Genomic DNA, 12,856 nt, shown 5'->3' with positions numbered 1-12,856 from the left:
TCTCTTTCTGACTTACTTCACTCTGTATGACAGACTCTAGGTCTATCCACCTCATTACAAATAGCTCAATTTCGTTTCTTTTTATGGCTGAGTAATATTCCATTGTATATATGTGCCACATCTTCTTTATCCATTCATCCGATGATGGATACTTAGGTTGTTTCCATCTCTGGGCTATTGTAAATAGAGCTGCAGTGAACATTTTGGTACATGACTCTTTTTGAATTATGGTTTTCTCAGGGTATATGCCCAGTAGTGGGATTGCTGGGTTGTATGGTAGTTCTGTTTGTAGTTTTGTAAGGAACCTCCGTACTGTTTTCCATAGTGGCTGTATCAATTTACATTCCCACCAGCAGTGCAAGAGTGTTCCCTTTTCTCCACACCCTCTCCAGCATTTATTGTTTCTAGATTTTTTGATGATGGCCATTCTGACTGGTGTGAGATGATATCTCATGGTAAGTTTATTTTCAAATAACACTATACTGCTTTTTGTGTAGTGTAGGTACTTTAATAAAGAGTATTCCCATTCACTTTTCTCTCCTGCCATTTAATTTCACTTATCCATATACCATAATCACCAATGCATTGTTGCTATTAGTGATTTGAAAAGATAGGTCTATTAGATCAATTAAGATTAAGAGAAAATAAAAGTTTATTTTATCTTCATTTATCCCTTCCCAAAACCTTTCCATTTTTTAATGGAGATTTGAGTTTCTGACCTGTGTCATTTTCCTTCTGTCTGAAGAACTTTTAACTATTTTTAAAAACATTTCTCTCAATCTTTGGCTGAAAAGGTCTTTATTTCTTCATCACCTTTGAAGGATAATTTCACTGGATACAGGATACTAGTTTTTACCCCCTTTCAACACTTTAAATATTTTGCTTCATTCTTCTTGCTTGCGTGGTTTCCCATGAGTCCCTGGGCTATGATCTTCAGAAGCACTTAGCTTTTTTTTTCTCCCTTTAGGTGACACAGAAAGGTTAGAGGGGACTACACTGGCTCATAGCTTCTCCCCCAGGTTAGGAAGGGCTCTGGTAAGGTAATTTCCCTTGGAGGGCAGCCCTTTGTTATGGAGAACACTGGGTGTATTTCAAAATGGTTTTGCTTTCCATCCTCCTGCACACAACAGGGAATTTTTCTCTGAACTTCACTCTGAGAACCTGGAGGGGCGGTGGTACCTGGAGGCAAAACCCTTGAAAATGTAGGCCTTCCCCCAAGATTCGTCCCCCAGGAGTTTTCAACTCTTCAGCTAGTCTACACTCAGCCTCAAGCAATTCATCAAAACCAGCATTTAAGTATTCCTACCAATAATTGGCTCCAGTGGCTTCTGCCTCAGGTAATTAGATCTCTGTTGTGATTATCTATATTCACCTCTCTCCACATTTGGGGCTGGCAGTTTGCCCTCTGACCTCCATTCTCTGGGTCTAAGAAAAGTCATTGCTTTTCTGTTGGCTCAATGTTTTTCTGGTTGTAAGGTTGGGAGTGATAACTTCTAAGCTCTCTACACTTCAGAGCTTGATGTTAAACGTTTGGGTTGGAATTTCTCTTGTAGCTTGGGGTTCAGTGTCAGGACTCGTGTTCAAAGCTGAAACATCACCAATAAGCGTGCACAAGTGGAAGTACTAATGCTCAAGGTCAGTTCAAGTATCTACTTCATTAGGAGATAATCACATTATTTTCTCTTTATCCTTTAAGAACAATAAGCATGCGATCTGTGGCAGACACTGGGTTGGTTAACTCTACTTCCATTCCCAGCCTCATTCTCCCCTGCCTGCCTTTACCCTAGAGGCTGGAAAACCTAAATATGCACGTTTCCAGCCCCCTGAAGCTAGAGTGGCCACATGACATATTTCTTTGCAAATAAGATGTAATCATAAGTTTTTTGGGAAGTTCCTGGGGAAGCTTTTGCTTATTTATTTATTTATTTATTTTTTATTTTTGTGGCACGCGGGCCTCTCACTGTTGTGGCCTCTCCCGTTGCGGAGCACAGGCTCTGGACGCACAGGCTCAGCGGCCATGGCTCACGGGCCCAGTCGTTCCGCGGCACGTGGGATCTTCCCGGACCGGGGCACGTACCCGTGTCCCCTGCATCGGCAGGTGGACTCTCAACCACTGCACCACCAGGGAAGCCCGAAGCTTTTGCTTTTTTGAGAAAGGGGGACAAATTTGGCTGATGTTGCCTCCTCCTCTGTGATGCCTGCCTTGATTGTGGATGTGATGCCTAGGGAAACCTAGGGAAACCATGAGGGGCTAGCCAAGAGAATCACAGTGGTATCAGTGAACCCCTGCCAGCAGCCACCTACCACCAGACTTCTTGTGTGGGAAAAAGAAACCTCTATTTGATTAAGCTTTCCTAAGGTGGCTTTTCTATAACCTGCAGCCATATGCACTTCTAACTGATGGACCACCTAACCTATATGGAATCTGAGGTACAAAACCAAGAAATCAGTCTAATAGGTAACCGCTAGGAAAAGCAGGAATAAGTTTGGCTCCAGTGAAAGAGTGATGCTGACACCTACTCTGTTCGAAGAATGAAAGGAAGGATTAGTCTTAATGTTGAAATACTGAGGACTAGAGCTTTGCCGATTGCCATTTGTCATATACATACGTTACATGAGATGTGGGGGGAAGGTTGATTCTGTGTGAGTTCAGTGCCAGTGACCAGTAGCAGGAGCAGAAGGCAATCTTCATGGAGGGGCGCGTTGTAGCAGTGTCCCAGTGCTGCACACAGGGAACCAATCAAAGGACAGATTGCTCAAGTTTTCTGAATTCCAAAGAAGAGGCTCTTTGTTAGCCAGTCTTCTTGGGCAAGTTACTTGATCTCTGTTCAGTTTCCTTTTGTAAAATGGGGATAATAAATAGAATGCAGCTCATTGGGGCATTGTGAGCATCAAATGAGATAATCTGTGTAAAGAGCTTAACCAGTGTCGACAGACAATGTGTTGTATCAACGATGTTAAGACTGGATTGTTGGTCTCTGCTTGCTTTTGCCATCGCCAGCCGCGGACTCACAAACTCTGCCTTGCTCTGCAGGGCAGCATATGCGACAGGCTTATCCTCCTGACATCAACAGAGCACTCCAAGACGGGCTTTTAATACCAGGGCAGAGAAATGTTTCTAAGCTACAGTGGACCTTGGTTTGATCATTCATTTGGGCTCGACGAGCTGCCAAAGTCAAGTGAACTTTCACCTGAAAGGCAGTAAGCAAAGTCCTTCAGAAGTGTGAATTTGTTTAGTAAGAGTCGTGTTTAGAGTCCTGCCGGGAGCTAAGTTTGGAGGTTCATATGTCCTTTCTGAAATGTGGAATATTGTCTATCTCAAATCTCCTGGCATTTTTCTCATTCTCTTGATTTCTCAGAGATGATTTAAAGTGGTGACTGAGGGTCACTCTCTACTGCAGTACTGGGTCAGTGCGTGTTGCAAGCGTGGCTTTGTTTATCAGTATGATTACATTAGATTACATATCACTTAAACCTGACAAATATTGACCTAATTAAAGGGTTTTATTTTTATTTTATTTATTATCACATGTAATAAAAAGTCTGGAGACAGGCCGTGTGGAACTGATGCAGGAGCTCTTTGTGCTTCCCCCTTACTGTCCTTGATGTCCCCATGCTTGCAAGTTGACTGCGCCTCCTCCAGGCCTTGAGATCACATTTTATGCAGGGAAAAGAGAAGAATAGAGGGCATGAGGCATATGCCAGCTGCTCGTTTTTTTTTTTCCTTTCTTTTTTAATAAGAAAAATAATAGCTTTCTCAGAAGCCCCATCTAGTGCACTTCTGCTTACATCTCATTGGCCAGCATGATGTTGCCTGGCCACACAGAGCTGCAAGGAAGCCTGAAGCTTGCCATTTTTTAGCCAGACACATTGCTGCGGTAAACAAAACTGGGTTTCTTTTGGAAGAGGAAGATGTGAGTGGTGTTGGGTATGTAGCCAGCAGTGAGTGCCGCACTTGGCGTCCACAGTGCTGACGGTGGAACAGTAATAGCTGGGGAAACCCTGGCTCACAGTTGCAAACTAGTCAACCAAGCAGAGGGTGTGTGTAAAGTGTAGAGATTTTTGTTCCTGGCCTCCATGAAAAGGTTGCCTGCTTTGAAGGAGTAGAGGAAAGCCCAACCTCAGAAATATGATCTGTGATTGTTATATTATAAAGCAACACTCTAGAGCTTTCTTGCTCCTTTCTTTTTGACAAACCTGCCTTTTCAGAATAAATGGGAAGAAATATTTTCCATAACCTTTAGTATCTAGGCAGAGCAGGGCTCAGACTCTTCGCAGAACTGACATGAAAATATTTCAACCATTTAAAAATTAAAGGGACAAGGAAAGACTGAGGGATGTTAACAGACATGGTGACAAAATGCCATGTGGTATTCTGGATTGGCTCCTGGGAGAGAAAAAGGGAGGTAGAGTGGGAAAACTAGTGGAATCTGAATAAAGTTTGTAGTTTAGTTAATAGTAACGTGCAGAAGTTGGTTTGTTACTTGTGGCAAATGTAACAAGGTACTGTGACACCCTAGGGGAACTTGGCACCCTAGGGTATATGAGAACTCTGTATTAGCTTGGTAACTTTTCTGTGATTTGAAAATTATCCCAACGTTAAAAACTCGTTGAAAAATTAAGGGAATGTTGGAGGAAAAAATTGTTACATGACAAACAAAGTATTTACATTTCATTAGTTGCAGCAATAATTATTCAATGAGTGGGATCCAGATGCACTGGTATGAGTCTAAGGTATTTTCACAGCTGGAATTGAGGCACGTCCAGAAAACTGATGGGAGGAAGGCCCACCGTTAGTCTGTTTTTCATGAGAGATGCGAAGCCTATTAGAAAAACTTAAGAGTTGGAGTAGAGAGATCAAGCAAATGTGGTCCAAGGGCTGAGGCCACCATGGGACAGGACTGATTCTTAGTGCGGTATTAGTAATTCAGATTGTTTCCTGGCTCTAGCACCCTGGGCATTATGCCAGAATTCTAGATGTAAGCGAAGCAGTAAAAGAGCTCATAAAGCTGGACTACTGAGGATGAAAGCTGTCGACTGCATTGAGCCCAAGATCCTTTCAAGCGATGGACATAACACTGGCTGTTTTAGCAGTGCATAGTTTTAGTGACAGGATATATAAGTACAGGAGAAGGAAATATAAAATGCCTCAGGAGCCAAGAAGGCTAGTTCTAAGAGAACACAGGAGACACAGCCAGGGTACTCACCAGAAGTATTTTTGAGAAGCTGAAGAGGCCACCATTTTCTCATAATTGTACAGGAGCTTGGTCAGAGAAATGCTAATATGCAACTGCCATTGTGATTCTCTTTTTACACCTAGGTTGGTGTGACCTGAGAATCACAGTTTATACGAGAATGCATTTTGTAAGGCCTTCCTGCAGAACTGATTGCTATTTGCTGGGTTCTTTTAGTACGTGAAATGTGATTTATGGATGCTGACCAAAATACAATATGATAAAAAAGGAAATGAAAATCAGTTTGGCTTGAAAGATGTGTATTTGAAAATGCTACTTCCTCCAAGTAAATGGTGATCTTGTCTTGTAAGAAAGAAAATAACAAGCTACATTTTAAGCACACTATTATTATTTGTGGAAACTGACCAATTAATTATTCAGGAGAAATTAATTCTTCAGCACTGGGGTTTGGGGCTGGTGTAAATCTGATCACTGACAGGACTTGTGATAAGACTATGTGAAGAGCACCAGAAATGTCACAAATCTTGTAGTTTTTAAAATCAGAGGCTTCTTTAACATAATGAATTTCTGAAAATGCTTGCACTAAACCTAGCAGAAAATTGGGCAGAGTTTTCAAATTGAAAGTCAATTTATAGCTTGAAATAACACATTCCCTAATATTAGTGGAGTTACAAACTCCTGGGAGTTGGAGGGGGAGACTTTGGAATATAGGTCCCAATTCCAATCTCTCTACTTCTCTCTTTTTTCTTTTAATTTAATTTTTATTTTATATTGGAGTATAGTTGATTTACAATGTTGTGTTAGTTTCAGGTGTACAGCAAAGTGAATCAGTTATACATATACATATATCCATTCTTTTTCAGTTTCTTTCCCCATGTAGGTTATTACAGAGTGTTTTTAGAGTTCCCTGTGCTATGTAGTAGGTCCTTGTTGATTATCTATTTTATATATAGTAGTGTGTATCTGCTAATCCCAAACTCCTAATTTATCCCTCCCCCCACCTTTCCCCTTTGGTAATCATAAGTTTGTCTTCTAAGTCTGTGAGTCTGTTTCTGTTTTGTAAATAAGTTTATTTGTATCATTTTTTTAGACTCCACATATAAGTGATACCATATGATATTTGTCTTTGTCTCACTTACTTCACTTAAAATGATAATCCCTAGGTCCACTCATGTTGCTGCAAATGGCATTATTTCATTCTTTATAATGGCTGAGTAATATTCCATTGTATATATGTACCCCATCTTCTTTATCCATTCCTTTTCCATGGACATTTGGGTTGCTTCCATGTCTTGGCTATTGTAAATAGTGCTGCAGTGAACATTGGGGTGCATGCATCTTTTCGAAGATATATGCCCAGGAGTGAGATTGCTGGATCATAAATCTCTCTACTTCTCTTGAGGTAAATGCTGAGACCACCAGCTCTTGGGTGCAAGTGAAGATTTGGGCTCTGTGGGAGCTCCAGAGGACAGAACTGGTATAGGACTTTCTCCTCCACGGGCTGCAGAAATGCCTAGAGACCAGCGTCCAGGAGCCATGGGCTGAGGGGGAGGGCACTGTGCATCCTGGGAGAAGCTTGGTGGTCAGAGCCAAAGGCAGAAATCTCCAGTGGCTGCTTGCAGGGCATTGGCAATCTATCTGCTTCCGAATTCTTGACCTGGGAGGCTGTGTCTTTCTCACCTGCCTCCACCCAGAGGACTGCTTCAATTTAAGGCTCTCTAGAATCTAGAACTGAGCCCCAGAGAGGGGACAACAACAATAAAATAACTACCAGCCCAGGGGCATAGCAGCCAGAGAGGAAGATCCATTAGGACACATCCCAGTAAAAGACCTGCTGGAGGAAACAGGGCAACTTGAATAGAAAATAGCAAGAGCATTTGAGGAGATTCAAGAGCAGAACATAGGAGAAGTCTGAAGCTATACAAGTTGATTTCCCAACTAGACAGTACAGTCAATGAATTAAAGGAGAGAACAGTCCCTGTTGAGATCCAAATTTGTGGCCTGGAACATCAACTCAAAACACACAAAAATAGAGAGAGATGGAAATCATGAGAGAAAAGAAAGACACACTTGGAGGACAGATACAGGAGTTTAATTAAGTTAATTAATTAATTAATTAATTTATTTTTGACTGTGTTTGGTCTTCGTTGCTGCGCAAGGGCTTTCTCTAGTTGCGGTGAGCGGGGGCTTCTCATTGCGGTGGCTTCTCTTGTTGCAGAGCACGGCCTCTAGAGCACAGGCTCAGTAGCTGTGGCGCACGGGCTTAGTTGCTCCGTGGCATGCGGGATCTTCCCGGACCAGGGCTCGAACCTGTGTCCCCTGCGTTGGCAGGTGGATTCTTAACCACTGCGCCACCAGGGAAGCCCGAGACAGGAGATATAATGTGCAAATTATTAGAAGTTCTAGGAGGAGACAAAGGAACAGGTGGAGGGGAGTCCACAGTAAAGAGGTGAGAGAGTGGCCGGAGCCCATAGACTGAAGGAGGCCGCCAGGCTCCAGCTGGGTGATTGGAAGAGCCACCAAGGGGAGATTGTCTTTCCAGGGCACCAGAAAGCTGGGGCATGAAGTATTGCCCAGGGACACCGGGGCACTGACTGTGCTCCTGACAGGTGCCAAGTTCCAGTCAAGAAGCACGAGAGCTCATCGTTTGTAAACATTGCCTTAAAGGAAAGCACCAGATTATACAAATTGTCCAGAAGGCGATGTGAGCTTGAGAATAGAAGGGCAGTGGTGTAGCAGCTATACAGCTGCTTTCCCTGATCTGGGGGACCCCTACCTGCAGGGAAAGTGCCGCCAGCAGCTGCACCCGCAGCTGGAACGGAGAAGCAAGGGAAGAGCCATGGCAATTTAGGCTGCATCTGCTCCCATGCTGCAGTAGCCATTAGTGCTGTTTACCATATATTTCTAGTTCTTTCCTGTTCTGGGAACATAGCAGTAAACGACGCTTCTGCCCTCTTTTTTTTGTTTTAGTCGATTTTCTTTCTTATTTCTCTCTTTTAACAGCAAAAGAGAGTTGGAACCCTGAAGGAAAGGAAAGCCTTGATATTCAGGCAGAGGCCTGAATAGGTGTCTCAACTGGATACCCCAAGTTCTGATAGGGAACTAGGGATGTCTTGAGGACCACCTTGAGACCCTAACAAATGAACAGTTGCTGACTTTTCAGGCAGGGATTTGATAACAACCAGGGCTTTTAGAAGTGGGAAGTGGTGACAGCAGAAAAGAAAAAGCTTTAACTTTCATGGAGCTAACTCTCCTTGTAGAAATGCTGTGAAATACAGAGATTACAAAACAAGGGGATTTCAATCAATATCTGAAGTTTTAAATGCAGGAGGGGATAATAGTAATATCAATAGAGTTTTTTGTTTAACATCTTTTTTTTTAACATCTTTTTGGAGTATACTCCTTGTAGAAATGCTGTGAAATACAGAGATTACAAAACAAGGGGATTTCAATCAATATCTGAAGTTTTAAATGCAGGAGGGGATAATAGTAATATCAATAGAGTTTTTTGTTTAACATCTTTTTTTTTAACATCTTTATTGGAGTATAATTGCTTTACAGTGGTGTGTTAGTTTCTGCTGTATAACAAAGTGAATCAGCTCTACATATACATACATCCCCGTATCTCCTCCCTCCCGTGTCTCCCTCCCACCCTCCCTATCCCACCCCTCTAGTTGGACACTGAATAGAGTTTTAAAATTTTTGTTTTTGTTAACTTTCCCTGCAAAGTGGCTAAGGAGGAAATTGACTTCAAGTTAAAAATTTTTTTGTTAGAAGAAATTCTTTTAAAGAATGCTTTAAAGGCAGTTGGAATCTTTGAGCTCTGTGATTTATGTAAATGAATTCTTTTGTTTTTAAGTGATGGTCAGAGGACAAGAATTCAGAAATGATTTTCTTCATGGAATGTGACCCTCCACCCCAAAAAACGTACATGTAAATAAGACATAAAACTTCCATTGGTTAATAGTACAAAAGACAATTTGTGACATTTTCCTTCAAAAGCAAATGAGTGTATGCCTTAGTCTTGGGCGGGAAGATCAGACAATGTTTGGGCTTTTAATAGGTGTAAGCAATTGATCTCTGTTTCAGCATTTCCATGATGATCTGTGCTGTCCAAGTGTACTGAACAGAAATGGCCTTGAGAGAATTTACCTAAAGGATTAAAATAAGTATAACTTTTTAAAATGAAGCACTTTCTTTTACTTTAGACATGACTTTATTTAAGGGAGAAGATGATCCTGCTTTAGTGGGATGCAACCGAGACTGGGGTGTCTTGGGAAAGGAATAGTTTGTATGCTTTTCTTTCGCTTTCTTCCTCTTAGAATGTTTAAAAATCTTGGCTTGAGGCTGAGCTATCTGAGCTGGTGAGAAGAGAATTTGGACTCTATCCCTTTAATAGAAGGTGGGGAAGTGAAGCTTGGAAAAGATCGGAGGGGTATTAAGTGGACAGTATCGGACGGGATGGGAATCTGTTGTGTTCGTGGTGCAACAGTAGTTCTAGCACTGGGCACACAGGAGAGGAGAGGAGGGGGAGGAAATCCAGCAAGACATCTGAGACCCCCCACCTTCCCATCCTGCCATGAGGTGAAAGGTGTCATGGGTCAGAAGGGCAAAGGAAGTCCGATAAGACCCGATGCAAGGGAAGCTGCTCCTCAGCTCCAGAGCTCAGAGAAGAGTCTGAGCATGGGCCCAGGGAAGATGTAGAATTAGGAAAAACAAAACTGTTCTGAAAACTGAACTCTGGGGAGACAAGCTTGACTGAGCCCTGCCCCCAAGTCAGATTGCTGTTGACAGCAGGTGCTGATTGGACATGCAAAATGAGAACTGCTGGCATTACCGGCCACTAGAAAAGGGTTAATCTCAAGCAGTTAAATTCCTGAAGAATATACATTACTGGCCCTGGTCCCACCCAAGTTTGAGTAGGAATTTCAATCCCTAGTTGGCTTGTTATGGTTCTGGCAGAACCACATCCCATACGTGAGTCTCTTATGGGTTGTATTCATTAGATTACTTGGATGGAATGAACTTTGTGCTTTATCACTGTGTTGATTATGAATTAACCACAGAGTGCAAAATTGGGTTATTTTGTTTCTTTGGGTTTTTATTATTGAATTTACTTTACATAAAATACAATTTACTCTTTCTTAGTATAGTAAGTGTATAAATTGCACTAATCTTAAGTGTACAGATTGTTAAATATTTTTAAAGTAGGTATTGAATTGTAATTTAGTTATGTTAAAAAATAATTAAAGAAGACAATTTAGGTGATACAAATAAACTTATTTAACACTTCAAGAAGTGAACAGTCTCCTTTTGGAGAACTGCAAAATGGAGCAAGAACCTTTAACAGGATAAAGAATTAAGAACAGGGAAGAGACAAATAGAAAATATCTGATTGGCTGGGGCCACAGAGTCAAACCTTGTTTGAGGTGAGAGTTGGCTTGGCATTTGGGGATTGGCTGACCGGGTACACTGAGTTTCTGGTCAAGTGGAGCAATCACAGGGACACAAAAGTTATCTAAGTTTTGGTTTGCTGACATGGCATCCCAGGTGGGAGTGGATCCATCTTGGGTCTAGAAAGTTATCTGAGCAGCTATAAGATGATTCAGCCTTTTAAAATGTATAGTTCGATGAGGTTTGATAACTATATTCTATCATGTAACACCACCATGGTCAGGATATAGGCCATTTCCATCATCCTCAAAAGTTCTCTTGTGTCCCTTTGTAAGTCAGTCACCTCCTTCCACCCTAAATTCCTGGAAACCACTGATCTGTTTTCTTTCCCTATAGTTTTACCCTTTCCAGAATGTCATATTAATGGAATCATACAATATGTATGCAGCCTTTTGAGTCTGAATTTTTGCACTTAGCAAAATGCATTTGGTATTGCATGTATTAGTACTAGTTCCTTACTTTGTATTGATGAGTAGTGTTACATTATGTGCATAAGCACATGTACCACAGTTTGTTTACCCATTCGCTATTTGGAGGCCATTTAGATTTCTATTTACATTGTTTCCCGTTTGGGGAGATTATGAGTAAACATGGTATAACCATTTGCATGGAGATATTAGTATGAATATACTTTTTTATTTCTCTCCAGTAAGTACTCAGGAGTGGGATTGCTGGGTCATATGGTAAGTGTGTACTTAACTTTATAAGAAATTGCCAACCTATTTTCAAAAATGGCTCTACTATTTTGCATTTCTATCAGCAATGCCGGTTGCTCAGCATTTTTGCCAGCACTTGGTATTGTTATTTAACAAAATAGCCATTCTAATAGGTGTGTAGTGATATCACATTTGGGTTTTAATTTGTATTTCTCTGATAAGCAGTTACACTGAGTTCACATGTTTATTATCCACTTGTGTATCTTTTTGGTAAAATGCTCCAAAATCTTTTCCCCATCTTAAAAATACGTTGCTTATTTCTCTTATTATTCTGGATACATGTTCTTTGCTACCTATGTGTTTTGGAAATATTTTCTCCCAGTCTGTAGCTTATCTTTTCACTATTTTAATATGTCTTTTGAAGAGCAGTGGTTTTTAATTTTGATGAAGTCCAATTTATTTATTTATTTATACTTTATAGATTGTGCTTTGTGTTTCCTCCCTAAAAAATCTTTGCTTACACCAAGGTGGCAAAACCTTTTTTCCTGTGTTATCTTCTAGAATTTTTATATTTTTAGCTTTTAGGTTTACCTCTATCATCCACTTCAATTTAACTGTTGTATAAGGTGGGAGATATGGGTTGAGCTTCAATTTTTTTTAATGTATATTGAATTGTTCCAGCATAAAATGTAGGGGTTAGGTTGAAAGATATGAGGCGAGACAAAATGAAGGCCTTTCAGAGGATAGGCAGAAGAGGGTAGAGTAGAGTGAAAGTATTCTCACTGTTTCATCTTACTGGGATGGGGAAAAATGGGGGAGGAAATGGAGCATTTTGATGGAGACAACATTTGGTGTCTTATTTTAAATAGATAGTAAAGAAATATGTGTATTAGAAGAAAGGAAAAATACCAAGCAGCAATACAAAATAAATAGTAAATATAAAGCTACATGCAAAACGCAGAATCAAGCACATCAGACTTAATGTTATATTTGAATGGACTGACTTATCCCATTAAAATATAGAGACTGTCCAGTAGATTAAAAATACACTTAAAATGATAAAGATTGAAATTAAGGATATGAGCAAAAAAATCATGCAAATACAAATAAAAAGAATGCAAGAGGAATTTAAAATTAAAAGAACCAAAGAGGACAAAGAAGGACATTATGTAATTATAAGGGGGAAGGCTATAATAAATGTAAACACAAACCTATATGCACTAAACAATATAGCAGCTAAATACATAAAGTAGGGGTGGTCACTGACCTATAAGCAGAAATCATTGGGTGGGGGTTCTAGGAAAGCTCTTTAAAGAAGGCTGACTTAACTATAAGATCTTTTTTGCCCCTTCCCTCCCTCCTTCTTCTGCCTGGAATATTGGATGTTATGGTTGAAACTGTAACAGCCACCTTTTGGCCATGAAGCAACTTTGAGGATGGATGGTGGCACTAAAAATTGCAAAGCAGAAAGATAAAAGGAACCCAGAGCATTAATAAATTCATAAAGATGCCATATCAGTCCTGGGCTATCTCTTGTCAGATTTGCTGTGT

This window comes from Lipotes vexillifer, unplaced genomic scaffold (genome assembly GCF_000442215.2).
Source record: "Lipotes vexillifer unplaced genomic scaffold, Lipotes_vexillifer_v1.1 scaffold211, whole genome shotgun sequence".
Taxonomy (NCBI): domain Eukaryota; kingdom Metazoa; phylum Chordata; class Mammalia; order Artiodactyla; family Lipotidae; genus Lipotes; species Lipotes vexillifer.
Note: the sequence above shows the minus strand (reverse complement) of the source record.